Source organism: Loxodonta africana, chromosome 20, assembly GCF_030014295.1.
Source record: "Loxodonta africana isolate mLoxAfr1 chromosome 20, mLoxAfr1.hap2, whole genome shotgun sequence".
NCBI classification, from domain to species: Eukaryota; Metazoa; Chordata; class Mammalia; order Proboscidea; family Elephantidae; genus Loxodonta; species Loxodonta africana.
The window spans coordinates 51634819-51658574 of NC_087361.1; positions in this window are offsets into that span (position 1 = coordinate 51634819).

A 23756-nucleotide genomic window follows, 5' to 3' on the forward strand; every position below is an offset into this window, starting at 1 on the left:
CACCCTGTCAAAGGCAAAAAACTTCGGAGAGTCAGAAACACAAGGCAGTCCCATTGAGTTCCGCCTCTCACAGGTGTCGTTTATTTGTAAACTGGCCCTGGAACAAATAAGAAAAATATTTTTGATTCTGAACAACCAACATAAAAGCTACCTTTGGAAAGATAACCCTTTCCTAAGTTAAAAGCCACTAAAAATCCACTGCCGTCGAGTCGATTTTGACTCATAGAGACCCTATAGGACAGAGTAGAACTGCCCCATAGAGTTTCCAAGAAGAGCCTGGCGGAATGGAACTGCTGACCTCTTGGTTAGCAGCTGTAGCACTTAACCACTATGCCGCCAGGGACTGCTTATAATGATCTATTTGACACCATTGAGTATGTAGCTGGAGAAATTTCGTGGCCTTATTTCTTGACCTCGCCTGCCAGCCTGGGCTTAGCGACATAAATGAGTATTAACCTCATAAAGAAAACATTTAGAAATAAGCAATGAAGATCTCTGAGTTGAGTTTAGCTTTGTGCCTTTTGTCTTTCCATTGTTTTTACAAAGGATTTTCCTGGATGTCCAAAAGGTGAGAGAAATGAAAGAAAGGAAGGAGGGCAGGAAAGAACTAAGGAAGGAAAAAAGGAAGAGAAGGAGGGTGGGAGGGAGGAAGAGAGGGAGGAAAGGAAGGAGAGAAGGAGTGAGGGGAGCAAGGAAGAAAGGAAGATAAAGAAGAGGGCAGGAGGGAAGAAAAGAAGGATTGAAATGATATAATAATAGTTTCTACACTATCACTTCTGGCCCTTTGTTTTTATTTTCATTATTGAATTCATGAGGAAAGCAGTAAGTGTTATACTGTGAAATGTAACTCATTCATTTATTCATTCTACATTATTTTTACAGACCTCTTTTTTTTTTACTGTGCCTTTCAACTTTTCTTTTACAATACCACGAAGTGGCCTGCAGTGGGCGCACTTTCCTTAGTTTTGCATCTTTCCCACCACTTAACTGACCAAAAGTCGTTCTACAAGTTTAACAATTTATCCAATGAAAAGAGGTGAAGAAACCAGCCCACCTTCTCTTTTCTCGCCTTTACCAAAGTTTACAAAATAGAATATTAAGAGGAACAAGGAATGCGGTCTCTTAGCTCCCCCCCCCCCCGCCCCGCATAGAAAAATCAGTTTTGGTGATTTCCTTTCTTTGCGTGGCGCTAAAAATTTTTTATTATGCTCAAGTCCATGTCCTCTTACAAGAACTGATGTTTTTTCAACCTTCTACAATCCTAAAACTCCCCTTTTTTACCTCTAGTTTGTTTTTTTTTTAATTCTTCTCTCTCTTTTTTTTTTTTAAATATTTTATTGAGTTTTTGATGAAAGTTTACACAGCAAATTAGGCTCCCATTTGACAATTTCTGTACCTATTGCTCAGTGACATTGGTTACATTTTCCACATTGGGTCGACACTCTCCATATATCCATTCTGTTCCACTTCCGTTAATCCAGTTTCCCTGCCCCCCTGACCTTCTTATTCATGTTTTACGGTTAATGTTGACTGTTTGGTTTCACAGAAATGATTTTTTTTTTAAAACAGCGCAAGACTCATAGGTAATATTGTTTATTTTATGAGGCAATCTGTTATTTAGCTGAAACATGACTTCTGGGAGTAGTTTCAGTCCAAAGTTTAAAAGGTGTCTCAGGGTGATAATACCTTGTTAGTCTCTACTGGTCCAGTAAGTATGGCCTTTAAAAATTAAAAAAAAAAAAGTTTTGTTCTACAATTTTCTCCCATTCTATCGTGGACCATTGATTGTGTCTCTGGTCAGACAGGTTGGTAGTGGTAGCCGGGCACCATCTAGTTCTTCTGGTCTCTGGATAGATGAGGCTGTGGTTTGTGTAAGCAATTAGTCCTATAGACTACATTCTTCTTTGAGTCTGGTTTCATTCTTTCTTTTTTTGCTCCAGATGAGGAAAGACCAACAGGTGTATCTGAGATGGCCTCTTGCAAGCTTTTAAGATCCTAGACGCTACTTACCATACTAGGATGTAGAACATAAACTTTATAGACTATTTTGTGCCATTTGACCGAGTTGTCCCATGATACAATGGTCCTAAGCCTTCAAACCCAGTAAACCAGTCCTACGAGGTATTTGGTTATATCTGGGAGGTAACCAGGATTGTGTTCCCTGTGTGCTTTATTATATATGTGAATATATGTGCAGCACACACAGACATGTGTATATCTATGCCTACAGATACGCACATGTATATACACACATATACCTTGCTATACACATATATACACATATGTCTTCCTATGTAACCACTCACTTATTTTTGGGTTGTCACTGCTGTTGTTGCCAAATTGTATATGTTATAGCCTTTACCCATGAGGTCCCTAAACCTTATGAATTTCTTATTGTCATCATTTACCTTGCTTAAGTTGTGCACACTTCACCCACATTTGGTATTGCCTTTCCTATCACTAAAAATATCAAGTGTCTACTGTATAAGGAGTGATTTCCCTCCATCCCTGGTAACCACCAAAGAACATGGATTTTTGTACGTATACCTATTTTTGGCTTTTTTTAAGCATGGCATCATACAATATTTGTCCTTTAGTGCTTGACTTATTTCACTCAGCATAGTGTCCTCCAGATTATCCACGTTATAAGATGTTTTGCAGACTCATCATTATTCTTTATAGTTGCACGGTATTCCATAGCATGCACGTTCCACATTTTGGTTATCCTTCCATCTGTTGATGGGCACTTAGGTTGTTTCCATCTTTTTGCTATTGTGAATAAGACTGCAATGAGCATAGGTATGCACATGTCTATTTCTGTCACTGCTGTTAGATCTCTAGGGTACATAACTAGGAGTGAGATTGCTGGATCAGAAGGTAATCCTATTCCTAGCTTTTTAAGGAAGCACCATACCGTTTTTCATAGTGGTTGTACCATTACATAATCCCACCAACAATGGGTAAATGTTCCAGTCTCCCCACATCCTTGCCAGCATTTACTATTTTCTGTTTTTTCATCAGTGCCATTTTTGCGGGATTGAGATGGTGTCTCATTGTACTTTTGATTTGCCTCTCTCTAATTTTTTTTTTTTTTAATGGCTAATGGGAGATCCTGGTGGTGTAGTGGTTAAGAGCTACGGCTGCTAACCAAAAGGTCAGCAGTTCAAATCCACCAGATATTCCGTGGAAACCCTATGCAGCAGTTTTACTCTGTCCTGAAGGATCGCTATGAATTGGAATTGACTTGACAGCAACAAGTTTGGTTTTTATTTGGTTAATGGCTAATGATCATAAGCATCTTTTCATGTGTTTGTTGGTTGCTTGAACGTCCTCTTTGGTGAAGCGTGTTCATGTCCTTTGCCCATTTTTAAAATTGGATCGTTTGTCCTTTTGTTTTTGAGCTGTTGAAGTTTTCTGTATATTTTAGAGATTAAATCCTTATCAGATACATATTGTTTCTAAAGATATTTTTTCCCAATCTGTAGGTTTTGTTTTTACTCTTTGGATAAAATATTTTGATGAGCATAAGTATTTGATTTTAAGGAGGTCCCAGTTATCTAATTTGTCTTCCGTTGCCAGTGTGTTTGAAGTTGTGTTTGATATTCTATTACTGAAAAAAATTAGGTCTCATAGTTTTGTTCCTATATTATCTTCCGGGAACTTCATAGTCTTAGCTTTAACTTTTAGGTCTTCGATTCATCTTTAGTTCGTTTTTGTGTATGGTGTTAGGTATGAATCCTGTCTTATTTTTCTGGAAATGAATATCCAGCTTAGCTAGCACCATTTGTTAAAGAGACTGTTTCTTCCCCATTGAACAGACTTTGATCCTTTGTTGAAAATCAGCTGCCCGTAAAGCCAAAAACCCATTGCTGTCAGGTCAATTCTGACTCATAGCATCCCTATAGCACAGAGTAGAACTGCCCCATAGGGTTTCTAAGGAGTGGCTGGTGGATTCAAACTGCCGGCCTTTCGGTTAACAGCCTGAGCTCTTAACCACTGTGCCACCAGGGCCCCTCAGCTTCCCATAGATGGATGGATTTACTTTTGGATTCTCAATTCTATTCCATGGGCCTATGTGTCTGTCATTGAACCAGTCCAGGTTGTTTTGATTACAATGTGGCTGTGCGATGTGGTGAAAAACAGGTGGAATTGTGTACTACAGATTACTAAGTAAGCAGAAGTAAGCCCGTGTGTACCTTGCTTACTGTGAACTGATGCATACCACGCTTATTGGTTAATCTGCCCTGATTACACCTATAATCCTAGTTAGTCCTCATAATAACTTTTTAAGGGAAGTACTGATTATTACCCCTATTTTAAAGATGGGGAAACTGAGTGTAGGGAGGGTTAGGTGAGTTGTCTGATATGATCCACGTGGAACATGCCAGATATGGGATTTTAAACTGGACCTAAATGACTCCAAATCCTAGGTTCTTTTACTTTATGCATGGTTTCCCATACTGGTTGCTGTCGAGTCAGTTCTGACTTCTGGTGACTCCACGTGCTCCTGAGAGTTTTCAATGGCTGATTTTTCAGAAGTAGGCCACCAGGCCTTTCTTCCAAGGCACCTCTGGGTAGATCTGAACCACCAATCTTTCAGTTAGAAGTCAAGCGCTTAACTTGGGGTTTGGGACTTGAGTGTCTCCAATGTAGTGGGTACATTAGCTGCAAGTTTAGGATGTTGGTAAAGCATAGGATTCTAGAAGTGGAAGGAATCCTAAGGTGCCTCTCATTGGACCTCTGCTATAGGACAAACAAAAGTAAAAGCAAAACCTGAGGCCGAGAGAGGCTAAGTGGTTTTGCTCCGATGAACACCCAGGCCTAGACTGAACCCAGGCCTTCTGAGTCCAAGCCCATTGCTCTTTTCCCTAATTAGAAATGTTTCCACATTTAAACTCCAGTTTACAAGACCATTAACAGCCCTCTCTAAAGAGGAGGCAAGCGGTTTCAAATTCTTCTCAGGGCAAAAAAGAACTGACATCAAAAGGTTTCTTTGGGGTCATTTGTCTCACCGTGACTTTGACTTGAACTTGATCTTTATTTAGCATTTCAGTTTTATGCTCTGCCACAAGTTTGGCCGTGTTGGAGGACCGTCCAAAGGTCAGCAAATTGGCCGCTGGCGAATGGGTGCTCACTCAGCAGCCAAAGTCTATTACTGCGCCCGTGGAAATCCCCAGCTCACCTTGGATGTGTAGTCCGGTCTTTTCCTGGGAGTGGTGAGCTCTGGAGCTTTTTACAAACTGCTGCATAGATGCCCAACCCTGGTCAGGCAGCACTTCATTCTGCAGGGACCTGGGTCAAAGTGGGACAGATGGCTTTGTGACATTCTGGGCCTCCTCCTCCTTTGTCGTTCAGGCAATGCCCTAGGATTTGACTTCAGTTTCTCACCAGGGGGTGTGGCCTAGAGGAGAAAGGCTATTCTTGAATCTGTTTAATTGTGCTATTTTTTACTTCTCTGATTTGAGTGCAGGTCTCCCTGCTGTTTCTGGGTAAGGCCCATGAGGACTATCACAAGGCCTTTATTTCTGAGCCTTGTAACCCATGTGAACATCTACAGATACTCTTACTCTAATTTTGAACACAGAACACATTTTTCCTCTTGAACCATCTGTGAAAGTATTCCTGTAACTGTTGTTTCCCAAATATTGAATTTGTACCAAGAGAAATGATATAGTAAAGACTAGGGATATCCACTCTATAACTCAGTGACAAGATAGTTCTCTTCGTCTCTGGGGAAACAAGACCTGGGTTTGAGTCCCAGCTCTGCCACTTAGCAGGCAGTGACCTGAGCCTACCAAGGCACCGGTATGAATTTGTTTCCTTATGGGTAAGATGAGAATGAAGATGCTTACCTTTCTCAGAAGATTGTCGTCAGGACCAAATGACACATACATGAAAGTACTTTGTAAACTGCAAACTATTCAAACGTTAGTTATGTCAGTGTGTCACACATCTGTGGACATTCAGATGCACGTATGTCATGGACGTGAGTGTTTATATATTGTGATTTAAGCTGGGGCCAGTCTAGACCACAGTGATTCTCATCCAGGGACAATTTCTCAATGTCTGGAAACAGTTTTAGCTATTATAACTGGGGAGATGCTACTGGTGTCCAGTGGGTAGAGGCCAGAGTTTCTTCTAAACATCCCACAGTGCCAGGACAGCGCCCTACAACACAGAACTCTCTGACCCCAAATGTCAGTAGAACCGAATTTGAGAAGCCCTGCTTTATAGTAGTGGTTTCCAAACTTTAGCCTGCATCAGAATCACCTGGGGGCTTGTTAAAACACAATTCGCTGGCCCTCATCCTCACAGTTTCTGATTCAGGAGGTCTAGGATGGAGTCCAAAGTAGCTCCGGTGACGCAGTGGTTAAGCCCTCAGCTGCTAACTGAAAAGGTTAGTAGTTTGAACCCACCAGGAACTCCGCGGGAGAAAGATGTGGCAGTTGACTTCTATAAAAGCTATAGCCTTGGAGACCCTATGGGGCAGTTCTACTCTGTCCTGTGGGGTCCCTATGAGTTGGAATTGACTCAATGGCAATGGGTTATGGTGGAGTTAAGAATTTGCATCTCTAACAAGCTCCAGAAGCCCTGGTGGCACAATGGTTAAGAGCTTGGCGTTAATCAAAAGATTGGCAGTTTGAACCCATCGGCTGCTCCTCGGAAACCCTATGGGGCAGTTCTACTCTGCCCTATAGGGTTTGCTATGAGTTGCAATCAGTTCAACGGCAACAAGTTTGTTTTTTTTCTAACAAGCTCCAGGTGATGCTGATGTTACTGGTCATTGCTAGAGACAAATTTATCACTATGCATCAGCTGGTTTGATGGACTGCTTTGCTGAGTCCATACAACGAGGTAGTGTCTCTAGTTGTTAAATGGTGCACAGCTTGTATCAGTTGGTCAAGGAGTCTGGCTCCAGGCCAAAATTCTATGTTTACTTTCTCAGGCTGGACCACAGGTGATGACAAGGCTTTGCCCGGCAGGTCTCATGGGGGACACTGCCCTGAACCAGACTAGGTGCCCAGCCTGGGCATGCAGTTTTCTGGAAGGAGGTGCAGTCAAGTCATAGGCATATCTGTGTTCCTAGCCAGGTGCCTCCATTCAAAGGCCTCTTTATCTAGGCCTTGGCTGAAGTATGTCCAAGGCACCTTCAATGAGACCTTCTTATCAGAGGCCTTGCCTGAGGCGCTTTTCTCCCTTGACCTAGTACCTTTCCGTTCCCAGCCCTTTCCCCTCATTCTACCCCAGTCCATGAGTCCACAGAGAGCCAGGAGCCTTTTGTTCGGGGTTCGTCGGCAGTGACAAGGTTCTCTCGTCTACCTTGTGTGTCCTCTGATTCTTTGCCTGGTGCCATTCTTTGGGGAGAAATGGAATAAGGGGAGTTGGCATTTCTTTTACCTCTTGTTTGCACTGTAATAATAAGTAAATAAAGTCTTGACTATTATTCTTGGTTTGGCTCACGGTTCTTATTGACCAGCTCGACACCTGGTTGCTCCACAGCTAACATTATTTTCCCTTATCTACAAGCTTCCTTCGACCCCTGTGCTGGGAATACAAATGCCATGTGTCATGGATTGAATTGTGTCCACCAAAAATATCTGTCAATGTGGTTAGGCTATGAGTCCCAGTATTGTGTGGTGGTCCTCCATTTTGTGATTGTAATTTTATGTTAAAGACTATTACGGTGGGATTGTAACACCCTTACTGAGGCCACATCCCTAATCCAATGTAAAGGGACTTTCCCTGGGATGTGGCCTGCACCCCCTTTTATCTTACAAGAGATAAAAGGAAAGGGAAGTAAGTAGCATTCCATCAAGAAAGCAGCGCCATGAGCAGAGTGCATCCTTTGGACTTGGGGTTCCTGAGTGGAGAAGCTCCTAGTCTAGGGGAAGAATGATGACAAGGCCCTTCCTCCAGAGTCGACATAGAGTGAAAGCTTCCCCTGGAGCTGACATCCTGAATTTGGACTTCTAGCCTACTAGACTGTGAGAAAATAAACTTCTGTTTGTTAAATCCATCCACTTGCGGTATTTCTCTTATAGCAGCATCAGATGACCAAGACACCATGGTACAAAAACGTCTGTAATGACTGAGTACTCCACAGCATGGTTCTCAGCCTTGGCTGTCTATTGGCATTACCTGAGGATCTTGTTAAAATGAGTCTTCTCATTCGAAAGGTCTGGGATGGGGCTGGAAACCCTGGTGGCATAGTGGTTAAGAGCTATGACTGCTAACCAAAAGGTTGGCCGTTCGAATCCACCAGCCACTTCTTGGAAACTCTATGTGGCAGTTCTACCCTGTCCTATAGGGTCACTGTGAATTGGAATTGGCTCAAAGGCAATTGAGTTTGGTTTTTTTGGCTGGGGTGGGGCTTGAGGTCCTTCATTTCTCAAAAGTGTTGAGGTGATGTTGATTCTGCTGGTGCAGGGACTCCACTTTGAGTAGCAAGACTGGTGTTTCAAGGAGCTAACAATTCCATGAAGAGAATTAAAATTAATTACACATGAAACAATCAGAGTGATACCACTTGGTGGTAACAGCTCTTTCTAAGATAGAATAAATTAGAAGGTGATTTTAGAACAGTGGTGTTCAACCCTGCTCACCTAAAGAACTTATCATTTTTTATATGGAAAGTATTTTTAGAAGGTGTTTATAGTAAGAACTCATTGCCATTACGTCAATTCTGACTCATAGCAATCCTACAGGACAGGGTAGAACTGGGTTTCCAAGGAGGGGATTTGAACTACCAACCTTTCAGTTAGCAGCTGAGCTCTGAACCACTATGCCAAGGGCTCCTTTATAGTCAGAAGTAAACTGAATTAGGAGTAAAAATATCACAGTTCCAGCCTAGTAATTCTGAGTTGTGAAATCTTAGAGAACTTCATGTCTACCAGCTTGATTTTTTCTGTTAAAACCAACCAAAAACAAATCCACTACCGTCAAGTTGATTCTGACTCATAGTGATCCCACAGGGTTTCCAAGGCTATAAATCTGTATGTAAGCGGACTGCCTCATCTTTCTCCCATGGAGCCCCTGGTGGTTTCAAACCTCTGACCTTTCAGTTAGCAGTCAATTGCTTCAACTACTGTGCCACCAGGTCTCCTTTATCTGTTAAAAAATAGGGATGAAAACACATACTGCGATTTGACAATGCTCAGAGATTTGCTGTCAGGTTTCAAGTGAGAAAGTATAAGTGAAAACACCATGTAGTCATTTGTTTGTTCAAAATATTCACTGGGTGTCTACTCCAGGCCAAGCACTACTCTAGGTGTTGGGGAGTAATAGCAGTGAATAAGACAGGTACAGTCCCTGGCCTGGCAGAGCATGGCGTCTAGTGGTAAAGGCAAACATCAGAGAGGTAATTATAACAAGGTAGGGTGTTATGACAAGGGAAGCACAGGGTCATGACAGCTTATAGCAGACAAGCTGTGTCCTTGATCTAAAAGCTGAGAGAGGGATGCTTAAGCTGAGATCTGAAAGAAATGGGTCCAGGCAGAGGGACAGCATGTTCAAAGGCCAAGCGATGACATAGCACAGCAGCCAGAGAGACTTTTGGGTTATGACAGGATCATGGGGAGTGAGGCACACGCCTCCCCATGAATTTGGAGAGCTACTCTGTTTGAATGCACATATTTGGTTGTATGTGATAGTAACTCAATTCAGAGGAGCTTAAGTAAAAAGGGAGTTGTTGGTTGATGAAACTGGGAAGTCCATGAGTGGAGCTGGCCTCAGAGGACCGTGCAACGGAATCCTCAGGTCTGTCTCTTTGCTCTCTGCTCTCCTCCACTTCTCTCTGTGGGCTAATTCCAATCTTCCCCAACTCAGAAGAGCTTTCTCCACGTGGTTGGAAGATGACACGGCATGGCTAGAGACAGCTCAATGTTTACAGCATCCTGGTTTATCTACCACAGGGGAAAGCGAGGTTTCCTTTCTTCCAGGATTTGTACAAAATCCCAGGTTAGAACTCTGATTGGCCTAGCTTGTACCATGTACCATCCTGGGCCAATTACTGTGGGGGGTGGGTGGGGAAGTACTGTGATTGGCTGTCCCACTAAAATCACAAGGAAGGATAGAGGAATACTGTTTTAAAAGAAAAAAGGTGACTGTTCTTGTTGTTCGATACTGTTGAGTTAGTTCTGACTCATAGCAACCCCATGTGACGGAGTAGAACTGCCCCATAGGGTTTTCTTGGCTGTAATCTTTATGGAAACAGACTGCCAGGCCTTTCCTCCACTGAGCTGCCGGGTGGGTTAGAACTGCCAAAGTTTTGGTTAGCAGTTGAGCACTTAATTGTTGTGCCACCAGGGCTCCAAAGGGGTGGCAGTCCTCAGAAAAAAGAGGCAAAGTGATGCTGGGCAGACAGAAACAAAAAATATTCACTGCAATCATTCAGTGGGAGGAGCATGGAGTGAGTATACCCACCATGGCATGGGCTTGGTCTCTTGCTGATTGTTTGCTTGTTTATTATATATTTTGAACTTAAAGATTTTTTTTGACTTGGTCTCTTTCCTAAGTTCATCTTAGAGGATGAGTTTGGTTTTCGATAAAACTGTTGAGATGTGTTTAGACAGTACAGTCGTAGAGAGATCCTTGGAGTTTGCCTAAGAAAAGTGAGAAAGCAAGAGAAATGAAGAAAATAGCAGAGGGCTTTTACAAATTGAAAATATCACCATTAAACATGAAATATAAGAAGGGAGAACAAAATTCAAATGTATTCTCAATTTGACCATCATCACTGCAATTACTTTCAAGTCAGTCTTTGGGTGCCAGCTAACTACTTGTGGTGTGGTGACAACTTCAGTTTTTAGGCCAGAAGACAGATTTATTAGCAGTTTGTTTAGGTCATAGCCTTCCTTCTGGGTCTTTCTGAACTTAATCATTCCTCCTGTAGGCATTACAGTCAAGTAACATGATATGTGGTTACCATAGCAATTGATTTAACGTAAATTAGGCAAAGGAGCCATATGCCAACTTAATTAAAATATGCAAGGATATAATTTATATAATGTTTACCATTGGTCAAAATGGGTTATCCATTAATGTTACGATACTGGGATTAATAAAAGTAGAAAAATCTTGTTTTTTTTTTCTTTCAGGTTTTGGCTCAATTAAGAGAAATTAGCCAAGCAGCTAAGGGTTGGACAGGAACAGATGAGTAGATGAGGATGCAAAATTGTAGGTTCTGTAAATTTTTATATGTGAATAATTTGAGGGGATGATAGGGAAGAAGTCCCTGAGCGATGCAAAGGGCTAACACACTTAGCTACTAACTAACTGAAAAGTTTGGAGGTTCGAGGCTACCCAGAGGTGTCTTGGAATAAAGGCCCAGTGATCTACTCCCCCAAAATCAGCCATTGAAAACCTGATGGAGCCCAGGTCTACTCTGACACGCATGGGGTGGCCATAAGTTGGAATCAACTCAAGGGCAACTAGTTACTGGTTATAGTGGAAAGCATCTGGGCTGTCTATTACCTAGACCTGCCCTGTCCAATGTAGTTGCTATGTAAAACTAAATCCATTAAAATAAAATTAAAAATTCAGTCCCAGAGTCTCACCAGCTACATTTCAAATGCTCAACAACCACGTGTGGATAGTGTTGACCCTATTGGGCAGCACCTGTATAAAAAATCTTCCATCATCACAGAAAATTCTATTGGACAGTGTGGATCTAGGCAGCACCTTGGGTCAAGTCCTCTTTCCTTGGGATGAAATAAGCTAGGTAAAAGTTTTCACAAGGCTTTTCTTCCTTCTCATGCCCCACAGTAAGCTCTGTTGACTCTACCATTAAACACACCCTAAATCCACCCACTTCTCTCACTGTCCACTGCGGCCTGCTGGGGTCAAGGCATTATTAGCTCACATGTGGACAACTGCAGAAGCTCCTGACTCATCTCCCTATCCCTATTCTTCCCCATTTATACACTTTCTTCATAGAGCAGCTGGAGTGATTTTGTAAAAATGTACATCAGGTCTGAATTTCTTGAGAAAAGTTAAAAAGGAAAGCAAAGGAAGGAAACAACATTTTTTGGATTCCTGTTATTTGTAGCAGTGTGCATTGTTCTTTCAAATAATTAATCTTCTTTGATCTTCACAATGAGGGCAGTGGTGATGCATTGGCAGAGCTTACCCATTCCATGCGGGAGACCTGGGCTTGATTCCCAGCCAATGCACCTCATATGCGGCCACCACCCGTCGGTCAGTGGAGACTTGAGTGTTGCTGTGATGCTAAACAGGTTTCAGTGGAGCTTTCAGACTAAGAGGCACTAGGAGGAAAGGCCTGGTGATTTACTTCTGAAACTCAGCCAATGAAAACCCTATGGATCGCAACGGTCTGTTCCTGCTATGTGTAGGGTCTCCATGAGTCAGGGGCTGACTAGATGACAACTAACAATAACAACAACCACGGTCTTCACAACAGTACCTGAGGGAGGTACTGTAATTCCCATTTTGCAAACGTGGAATTTAAGGCTCAGAGAAAACAAATAACTTGTCTATGGTCACCCAGCCAGTGAGGAAAGAAATGAATGAATGATTAGACAGAAAATTCTGTAAGCTTTCAACTAGCTGCATTGCCAAACATTATTGCTGTTGTTAGGTGCCATCAAGTTGCACTGGACTCATAGCGACCCTATGTACAATAGAATGAAACCCTGCCCGGTCCTGCGCCATCCTCCCAGTAGTTCCCAGTAGTTGCTGTGTTTGAAGCCACTGTTGTAGCCGCTGTGTCAGTCCATTATTAAGCCCTAAAGACTTGTTTTGGGCTTCTTTTGTTTTAGGAAGAGAGGAACTCTTGGCATCTGTCTTAGTTACCTAGTGCTGCTATAATAGAAATACCACAGGTGGATGGTTTTAACAAACATGTTCTTTCACAGTCTAGGAGGCTAGAAGTCCTATTTCAGGGTGCCAACTCTTGGAGAAGTCTTTCTCTGTCGGTTCTGGGGAAGGTCCTTGTCATCAATCTTCTTCTGGTCTAGGATCTTCTCAGCACAGGGACCCTGTGTCCAAATGATGTGCTCCGCTCCGGGGCCTCATAGAGGCATGAGGTCCCTCTATCTTTCTGCTTCCTTCTCTCTTCTTTTATCTCTTGTAAGATAAAAGGTGATGAAGGCCACACCCTAGAGAAGCTCCACTTACATAAGATCAGGGCTGTGACCTGAGTAAGGGTGTTTCAGCCTACTCTAATCCTATTTAACATAACTTAATCTTGCCTCCTTAACCACAGGCAGAGATAAGGATTTGTGACACAGAAAAACCAGGTCAGATAACAAAATGGAAGACAAGCACATAATACACGGAGTCATGGCCTAGCCAAGCGGATACATACTTTCAGTGGACACAATCCAATCCATAATAGCATCTTTATCTACTTTATCTGTTTATTTATTTAGACTTTGCTTCCTTAGTTACTATTGCAATAGTCTTGGGTTTTTTTTTTCATAAGGTTAGAGGTGAATGTTTTTATACCTTTAAATACTGAAGATTACGAAGTGGCTGGTCAAATTTTGGCAGAATTTATACTGAAAGAGGAGTCCTTGGGTAGTACAAACAGTGGAGGAGCCCTTGGTTGCTAACTCAAAAGGTGGAGGTTCTAGTCCATTCAGAGGCACCTCAGAAGAAAGTTTTGGTGATCTACTTCTGAAAAATCAGTCACCGAAAACCTCATGGAGCACAGTTCTACTCTGCACGCATGCAGGCGCAGTAAGTCAGAAGCGACTCTTGCAACTGGTGGTATCCCCATTGAGGAGTCCCTGGGCAACGCAAACAGTTACTGCACTCGGCTGCTAATCAAAAGGTTGGAGGTTTGAGTCCACCCAGAGGCACCTCGGAAGAAAGGCCTGGCAATCTACTTCTGAAAAATCAGCCATTGAAAATCCTATGGAGCACAATTCTACTCTGACACACAGAGGGTCACCATGAGTCAGAATTGACTCGACAGACAACTGGTTTTTATACTAAAGAAGCCCCCTTCCCCACCAAGGTGGGCCATTGTATTAGAGTTTAGAGAAGTGATTCCCCAGGTTTCTGGTTTTGAGGCACAATTTAAAATACTAGAGTTTGGAAGGCACACCTGAAGGGGTTAAAGGATTCAAAACAGCAGATTCACAAGCGTCGGTAATAGTGATAAGAAATCCTAATCAAGTAAATCAAGTAAAAATGTATATGACTACATATGCAATGATCACGGAGTCACTCTTTGACATTATGCTCTTTTCCTGAGTTGCTCGGTGTTCCCTCTATTGGGCATTGCTGTATTAAGAGTAAGTATACTGAGTTGCAGCAGAAGTAAGTTTTACACCTTTATTAGCATATGGGAGGATCCCTGTGAAGGACAGCAGCATAATAGAAGGTCTAGTATTAGAAAACTCTTCTTGGTTTCCTCTTAAGAAGCACGTCTCCTCCCTCCTTATCCTCTGAGTGGCAGCACTGGGATGTATAGTAGGCTGTTGACATCAGCTACATATAAAGCTGTACTACTATAGAGGTATGTAGGAGCCCTGGTGGTGCGGTGGTTAAGAGCTCGGGTGCTAATCAAAAGGTCAGCAGTTTGAATCCACCAACTGCTCCCTGGAAACCCCATGGGGCAGTTCTTCTCTGTCCCATAGGGTCACTATGAGCTGGAATTGACTCGACAGCAGTGGGGTTATGGAGGTGTGTAAGGGTCCCTGGGAGGTGCAAATGGTTAATGAACTTGGCTGCTAGCCACAAGGTTGGAGGTTCAAGTCCACCCAGAGGCACCTGGGAAGAAAGGCCTGGCGACCAACTTCTGAAAAATCAGCTATTGAAAACCCTACACGACACAGTTACACTCTGACATACATGGTGGCGCCATGAGCAAGAGTCGATTCACGGCAGCTGGAATGGAGATAGGAAAGCCTTACAGGTTTTTGACTTTGCTGTATTCCTGCAGTTAAGTGATTTTGAAATCCATGTCTTCCCAAAATTCCTTAATATAAAATACATTTAAATTTGCTTCTTCAGCCATGGATAAGGCAGAGGAGGGATAATGAAGTTAAGAGTATCAGAGATGAATAAATTTTTTCAGTCCCTAATTTTACTGATGAGGAAACTAACTACTAAGTGGTTAAAGTAACTTGCCCAAGGCCAAATTGAGTGTGCTGTCTGTTTTTGTAAATAAAGTTTTATTAGAACGCAGCCATGCCCATTTTTTTACACATTGTCTATGCCTGCTTTCCTACTGCAAAGTCATGCCTGTGACATGCCCGTTGCTTTCATGGTAGCTCTCCTCTAAGGAGGCTGGAGACACCCTGTTTCCACTTTGACCAGAGAGGGGTCTAGGGTGCAGGGAGGAGCTTGGTCTGGTGGGATCAGAACTGTGTTCCTAGGACCCAACCCCACCCTTAGCCTGGCCTCGACTAGGTGGGAGTTGGATGTTGCATTTTGTCTATTCATTGCTTGGGTCAGTCTTTGACCCAAAACAGCCCCATCCTTCTTTCTCTTGCCTAACGCTTCTCTTACTTGCTCCTTGCTAACTGATCCTGGGCCTTCCCTTCTTCTTCCTTCCCAGCTTTCCAACCCCCTGGCTCACCTAGTGGTTTTCAGTTTGCGTTGAGAGTTTCCAGTCAACTCAAACTCCTGCCATGATGCTGCTTACAATTTCCTCCTGATCCTCCTCTCCCTACAAACCCATCTTAGGCCTTGTGTCCCTGAAGGCATGCTACTCTGGACCAGCGGCATCAGCACCACCCTAGGTGGTCTTTTTAAGAGAATAGACATTTTTTTCTCAAGGCAATTTCTGGTCTCCTTTCAAAAACAGTTCTCCAGGTCTTCCCTTATCAAGAGCTATGGTTTACATTCAAACTGTTGCTGCCCCAACTGAAAAACAAAGACAAACAAATCTTTCCGCTCTTTTAAATGCTGTGACTTCTTCCTGTGCCCCTGAGCATGGTCTAAGCAGTTGGTGTGTGCAGTAATGGTTTTATCTCCAATTGAGCGGTGGACAGAACCATCAGCCAATCCTCCACCAGGAGGCCAGCGTCACTGCAGCTCTGCAACGAGCAGCCTTACCCACATACTGTGAATGTGAGAACCTCCTCCGCAGAAGCAGGCTTGTCTAGATTAGAAAAGTCCAACGTGAAAATCTGACACTGTCCTGAGCTGGGAGTATTTGGAATCAGATACAGGAAAAGGCTGGATATTCGTTGACCTGCCTGAATGGCAGAGTGTGTGTGTGGTTGTCTCTAGTTACAGCACTCCAGGAAGCATCACCCCGAAAGTACGCCTGCTATGAACCACAGCACGTCCTCCTGCTAATCCTCATTAACCGAGGTGGATGTGTCCTTTCTGCAAGCACCTCCTCTTCTCAACGCCATCCTTCCTGTGGTCTTTCATGCCCTGGTGACTCACTGGCAGCATACCCTGGAGGAAGAGGGTGTACGTGAGCTTAGCTTTGCCCCCCACCAAACATATTTAATAGTTATTAGTGAGTAACCAGCTCTCCTCTGGCAAACTCTGAGTCCCATTGAAGGGCCCTGGATAGGGGGCTGGAGAGGCAGATACCATCTCCCACTAAGAAGAACACATTTCCTGAGGAAAAAGGAAGGACCTCCTGTTGGCAGCCTTTTATTCTACCACTAGCCATTTGATTTCTACTCAGGAAAGGTTGGCGGTTCAAATCCACCCAGAGGTGCTTTGGAAGAAAGCCCTGGAGATCTACTTCGAAAGATCAAAGCCATTGAAAACTCTGTGGAATGCAGTTCTACTTTGAAACACGCAGGGTCACTGTAAGTCTGGAATCCACTCAACCGCAGCTGGTTTGAATTTGGTTTTATCCAGTCACAGCCTGTTGTTGTTGCTCTTGTTAGGTGCCGTTGAGTTGGTTCCAACTCATAGTGGTCCCATGTACAACAGAATGAGACACTGCCCAGTCCTGTGCCATCCTCACAATTGTTGTTATACTTGAGCCCATTGTTGCAGCCACTGTGTCAATCCATCTTGTGGAGGGTCTTCCTCTTTTTCGTTGACCCTCTACTTTACCAAGCATAATGTCCTTCTCCAGGGACTGGCGCCTCCTGATAACATGTCCAAAGCATGTAAGACGAAGTCTTGCCATCCTTGCTTCTGAAGAGTATTCTGGCTGTACTTCTTCCAAGGCATATTTGTTCATTCTTCTGGGAGTCTATGGTATACTCAACATTCATCGTCAACACCATAATTCAGGGGTGTCGATTCTTCTTCAGTTTTCCTTATTCATTGTCTAGCCTTCACATGCATATGAGGCAATTGAAAATACTATGGTTTGGGTCAGGCACGTCTTAGTCTTCAAGGTGACGTCTTTCCTTTTTAACACTTCAAAGAGGTCTTTTGCAACAGATTTGCCCAGTGCAAGTGCATCATTTGATTTCTTGACTACTGCTTCCACAGGAGTTGATTGTGGATCCAGGTAAAATGAAATCCTTGACAACTTCAGGCTTTCCTCCGTTTATTAAGATGTTGCTTATAGTCAGAACTTAAACTGAAAAACCAAACTTGTTGCCATCGAGTCGATTCCGTCTTATGGTGAAACTATGTGTTATAGACTAGAACTGCTCCATAGGGTTTTCTTGGCTGTAATCTTTATGGAAGCAGATGGCCAGGCCTTTCTTCCTCAGTGCTGCTGGGTGGTCACAAACTTCCAACCTTTAGGTTAGGAGTTGTGAGTAAACTGACCCACTCAGGAGCCTTTCTGGCTTAGCGGTGCCACCCAATTACTGCTCAGCTGCTGGGACAATTGGATCTTTTGCTTTCTGCCTCCATGGCTCCAATTCTGGAAGCAGAACTTGCCCCAGAGGGTTTTATGTTTAAGGAAGGCCCTTCTCTCTGACATTTCCCAATCCTCCGGCGGGTGTTCAAACTGTCCCTTCCATTCCTCCCCATGCCATGCTGATTATTAACGGTCAGCAGGTCAGATGTGGCCCTGCTTTCTCACTGCATTTGCTCCATTGAGCTTCTCAATCTCTGAGCTAACACGAAAAAGACAAGGACCAGGTCTTCCGCCCTGAGGAGCAGGTTCCTGTACAACTGTTGAGTCACACCCATGAACTGTTCATCCCAGCAAACTGGGATTGATGATCCAAAGGACATTCAAGTTCTATGGGTCTCTTGAGGAAGGAGCAAATAATTTTTCAGGAGGAGAAGAAGGCCAGGGGAAGGAGGTTCCAGGCAGGGGGAATAAATACAACATTTTTTTTTTTTTGGATAGGGGCTCAGGGAAGAGCTTATAAGAGGTTCAGTTGGAGGAAAAATTTTATCCTAGGAGTTCAGAAGGGACGGTGACATCTAAGAGCATTTTAAACTGCCTACCCACACCACATGGAGGCCTGGTTGCACAGTGGTTAAGTGTTTGGCAGCTAACCGAAAGGTCAGCAGTTTGAATCCACCAGCTGCTCCTTGGAAAACCTATGGGGCAGCTCTACTCTGTCCTGTAGGGTTGCTATGAGTCGGAATCGACTCACGGCAGTGGGTTTGGTTTGGTTTTACCCATACCATGTAGGAGTCCCTGGGTAGTACAAACATTTAAATGCTTGGCTGCTGCCATGGGAGCTGATTGTGGATCCAAGTAAAATGAAATCCTTGACAACCTCAGCCTTTTCTGTTTTATCATCATTTGGTTCATTGGTCCAATTGTGAAGATTTTTGTTTTCTTTATGTTGAGGTGGAATCTGTAACTAATGGCTGTGGTCTTTGATCTTCATCAGTAAGTGCTTCAAGTCCTGTTCACTTTCAGCAAGCATGGTTGTGTCATCTGCAAGTTGTTAATGAGTCTAATAGAAAAATAAATGTATTTCTGTTGAAATTTTAGAGCTTAAAAAAAACAACAACAGGAACAAAAGTGCCTTGGGCAGGTGTTAAGACCTTCACATAGTGGTGTGAGACTTCTGGCAAAGCCCATCTCACCATTTGCTTGTTCTCTCTTTGCCTGTAGTTGCAGACGTAGCTATGAGTCAGAATTCGACTCGACGGCACTGGGTTTGGTTTTTTTGGTTTTGGTAGATGTAGACACAGGAATTAATTTTGACTAGCAATTTCCATAAATATTTCACTGTACTGAAAGCCACTCGATTTAGAAACCACCTGTCTAATTTACATAGCATACTGTTTTCCCCTGACACACAGAGGTGTGTAGTAATGATGTGTGTCTACAAGCCTTTGGGGATAAACTGCAATCTATACAGACAGCTGTGGCTGCAGCTGGCCCTAGGTAAAGGGTAAATTGGTTCAACTTGAGGTTCCTCCTCGTCTTTTTTTCTCCACTTCTCTTATTCATAAATCTTCTTTCCACAATGCCCAGGGAATCCTGTAGATCCCACGGTTAGAATAAGTCACTCGAGAGACACACACGCGTACACTGAATCCTCACCTTCTCCCTCCCAAGTGAAACTTACTGAGTCAGGATATCAAATCTTGAGGCTCCCTGTGTTTCACTAAGTGACGATTAATTAATCTTGCCAGATCATATATCCTGACATAGCATTTCCTCCCCACTTTTAGAAAATAAAACTAAATTTTTTTTCTTGCAAATTAAAAAAAAATTCAAACATCTGTGCTTAAATGCATAAAGGTGATCAAATCTTGCCTACTTTTTTAGGTAGTATTTTTTTTCTTTCATGCTTGGCTTCCCCTTTCTCCCTTCCTCATGTGCCCATGGAGCCCTGGTGGGGCAGTGGTTAAGAGCTCAGGCTGCTAAGCAAAAGGTTGGCAGTTCGAATCCACCAGCCGCTTCTTGGAAGTCCTATGGGACAGTTCTCGTCTGTCCTATAGGTTCGCTGTGAGTCAGAATAGATTCCACAGCAACAGGCTGGTGTGCCCACATTACCTATGACTCTTCCTCCCAACCCATGTTAACAAAATATTCTTCCATATTCTTGCCCAAGCTTATATAATCATGTTCAATCATATATGCATAAGCCTACATATAACTGAATATGTATTTTCTACAAATAAATCACATTATGCCTACTCTTCTGCCCCCTGGTTTTCTTACTCCACAACCCCTAGTCGTAATCTCTCCAAGTCCGCTGCAATAGCTCTCCAGTAATTCATCCTTTTGAATGGTTGTAAATAGTCCATGGTATGAAAATACTATAATTGAATCAACTATTCCCGCTATTGATGGGTACTTGCTTTGTTTCTATTTTTGCCTTGATGTACTATGAGCCAATAATCTGTCTTGCACGTATATCCAATGTACCACTGCTCTTATTTTTTATAGTGTAGACTTGTAGGAAGGCAACCTGGTGGCGCAATGGTTAAGCACTTGGCTGCTAACTGAAAAGCTGGTGGTTTGTATCCACCAGCGGCTCTGCAGGAGAAAAGACCTGGTGATCTGCTGCTGTAAAAGTTACAGCCTAGGAAACCCTATAAGGGAGTTCTACTCTGTCATATAGCGTCACTATGAGTTGGAATCGACTCAACGGCACACAACAATAACAGACTCGCAGCCATAGGATTTTGGGGTCAAAGGTATGTACAATTTGAACTTGAGTTGATGTTGTCAGATAGTGCCCCAAGTAGACCTAGCACTGCATAATAGTATGTTTTCCCTGCAACCCTGCCGAAACAAAAATAAAACTGTGGCCATTGAGTCGATTCCAACTCATAGAGACCCTATAGGCTAGAGTAGAACTGCTCCATAGAGTTTCCAAGGAGGGCCTGGTGGATTCAAACTGCTGACCTTTTGGTTAGCAGCCATAGGACTTAACCACTATGCCACCAGGGCTTCCCTACCGACAAAAGATGTTATCTATTTTTAAAAGGTTATCAGTTCAATGAAGTACAAAGTGACAGTGTATTGTTTATATAATTTGCATTTCCTTGACTGTTAGTAAATCTGAGCATATTTTTACTTTTCTTTAAACCTTCTAACACACATTTAAGATTTTTGCTTCCCCCCATCTTCCGTTATGTCCTGGAACAACCAACCACACTTTTTACTTTAAACACAAATTGATATTGATATATTTTTTTCTTCTTCATGGATAAAACACACATCCATGATGTTGAACACATGTTCGCATTTCTTTATCAGTATGTTCCTCAGTCACTCTATTACAAATTTTAACTAAAATAACTGACTTCTACTTCATGGAGAGAACTGGGATACAGGTAACTGACAACAGTCTCACGGGTTAGCAAAACTCTCGAAGCTCACATAACACAACTCCACAGGTGCATATGTCCCTTTTACAGACTCACAAAGTGCCAAAAATGGACATGTACACACATGACCCAAAGTTATAGCCAGAGTATAATATATAAAAATAGGAGGCAGATATACATATGTTAAAACCAGGCCTAGTGACAAGCGTTGTTGTGTTTTACCTTACTTAGAAATGGACCAAGTTCTCAAAGATTTCATATTATTCAACTCAATACTAGTCCAAGGAGCCCTGGTGGTGCAGTGGTTAAGAGTTTGGCAGCTAACCAAAAGCAACTGCTCTTTGGAACCCTGTGGGGCAGTTCTACTCTGTACTCAAGGGCAATGACTCAAGGGCAACGGGGTTTTTGGTTTAATACTAGTCCAACATCTTGATGTTAACTAACCAGAAAACAAAAACCAAACCAAACCAAACCCGTTGCTGTCGTGTGAATTCTGACTCATAGCGACCCTATAGGACAGAGTAGACCTGCTCCGTAGAGTCCAAGGAGCACTTGGTGGATTTGAACTGCCGACCTTTTGGCCAGCAGGTGTAGCTCTTAACCACTATGCCACCAGGGTTTCTTTCCAATGTTAACTAAGGACTTCAGGAATTATTTTTAAGCTGACATATCATGTTGGTGTTGAACAAAAAGTTTCTCTGAATTGTGATTCAGTTATTTGAGTGTTCATAATCTTGACATTATGTTATGTGGAAGTAATATTATCTGACCAGTATGCCCAGTATAGAAAATGTACATTAAAAGTAGCTTCTCCATGAGAAAACACACCTGAATATTCCAAGACATAAAATGTATGCTTGTATTATATCCCACTGAGATAAGATTAGGGAGAAGGCATTCTGCTGTTTTTAATTTAAAATTGTTAAACCTGTGCGATTTGTCTAAGGCTTTACCTTGATGAGCTTGGATTATTTTACAATATGCATCTCAGTTACCGGTTTCTTTGAAAAGGATTTTTTGTCAGTTTCTTCTCTTGAGTTCCCTTATATTTAGATTTATGTAAGGCTAAGTATAAAAAAAAAAAAAAAATTTTATACGTGTTTATGTAAACTAATCAGATCAAAGCTTCTTTTGTTTAAAAGACATTTTAATCTAATTTATTAATACCTTCTAGAAGTAGAAAGGAGCCCTGGTGGCGCAGTGGTTAAGAGCTTGGCTGCTAACCAAAAGGTCCGTAGTTCGAACTGCCAGCTGCTCCTTGGAAGCCTATGGGGCAGTTCTACTCTGTCCTATGGGGTTGCTACGAGTGGGAATTGACTCAAGTGCAATGGGTATGATACAGAAGAAGTAGGAAAATATTTTGCATCCATACAAAAAGAGTAAGGTTTTTTTTTTTTTCTTTTTCTTTTCTTGCTTGTTTTTTTATCATGGATACATAGACACATGGGTAGTTTCGCAGCTTCGGTTCCGCAACCTCAGCCACAGATCCAAAAAAAAAAAAAAAAAAAAAGAAACCCACGGAACATAAAATCTTACTGGTCCAGAGAACAAGGGTTTGTTCTTATTTCGAATGGGCATGACACATTTTCTTAACTGGAACAGTAGACATGAAAACATTTAAACAAAAGAGACTGATGAGACTGACTAGCCATGTGTTTCCCAACCAACAGGAACCGGTCTCCACCAGGCCCGGGATAGAAATCCTACCCGCCTCTCTACCCGGGAAAGATGCTGTCTCCAGCACGGCTCTGACTGTTTCCATAACTAAGTGGTCAGATCATGAAACAAAACCTGCAATCACTGCTGACACCATTATCGGCTGTGCACAAACCAGAACCAGGAAAACACGCAAACGCGTGGGCGCGCATACACGCAACATGCACGTACACACATACTCAGACACACACACACAAACAAAAAAACACCAAAATGAAAACAGAGTTAAGAGGGGAAAACAAGCTAGAAAAAAAAAAAAAAGAAACAACAACAAAATGAAAACCCAGACTCGGCAAAGGTAAGCTCCCATTACCATTTGGGATTTAATCCAGAATCCACAAAAAGATGTGCCTTGGCCTCAACAGCCCATAATGTACACTTCTTGGGTAATACAATTAAATTGAATGGAGAGAGTCCTTCCGGGCATCTCGGTGGGAATCTCAAGTACTGTTAAATTTCCAAAAAGTAAAAACCAAAACACAACAAACACACACACACACAAAACACGATTCCAAATAAATATACAGTGAGCACGTGTCCAGGATGTTGTTTCTCATGAATGTGAGAACCAGTAGAATGGTTCAAAGGAGAATATGAAAGAATGTCATACATATAACACCAAACTAAACCAGCTGCCGACGAGTTCATTCTGTCTTATGGCCACCCCCTGTGTTTCGAAGTAGAACTGTGCTCCATAGGGTTTTCATGGCTATGACCTTTGGGAAGTAAATTTCAAGGCCTGTCTTCCGAAGTGCCTCTGGATGGTTTCAAACTAACAGCCTTTCGGTTAGTAGCCAGCACTTAACTCTTTGTGCCACCCCGGGATTCCCTCTCATATATACTATAAACCAAACCAAACCTGTTGCTGTCAAGTTGATTCCAACTCATAGTGACCCTGTAGGACAGAGTAGAGCTGCCCCATAGGGGTTCCAAACAGCAGCTGG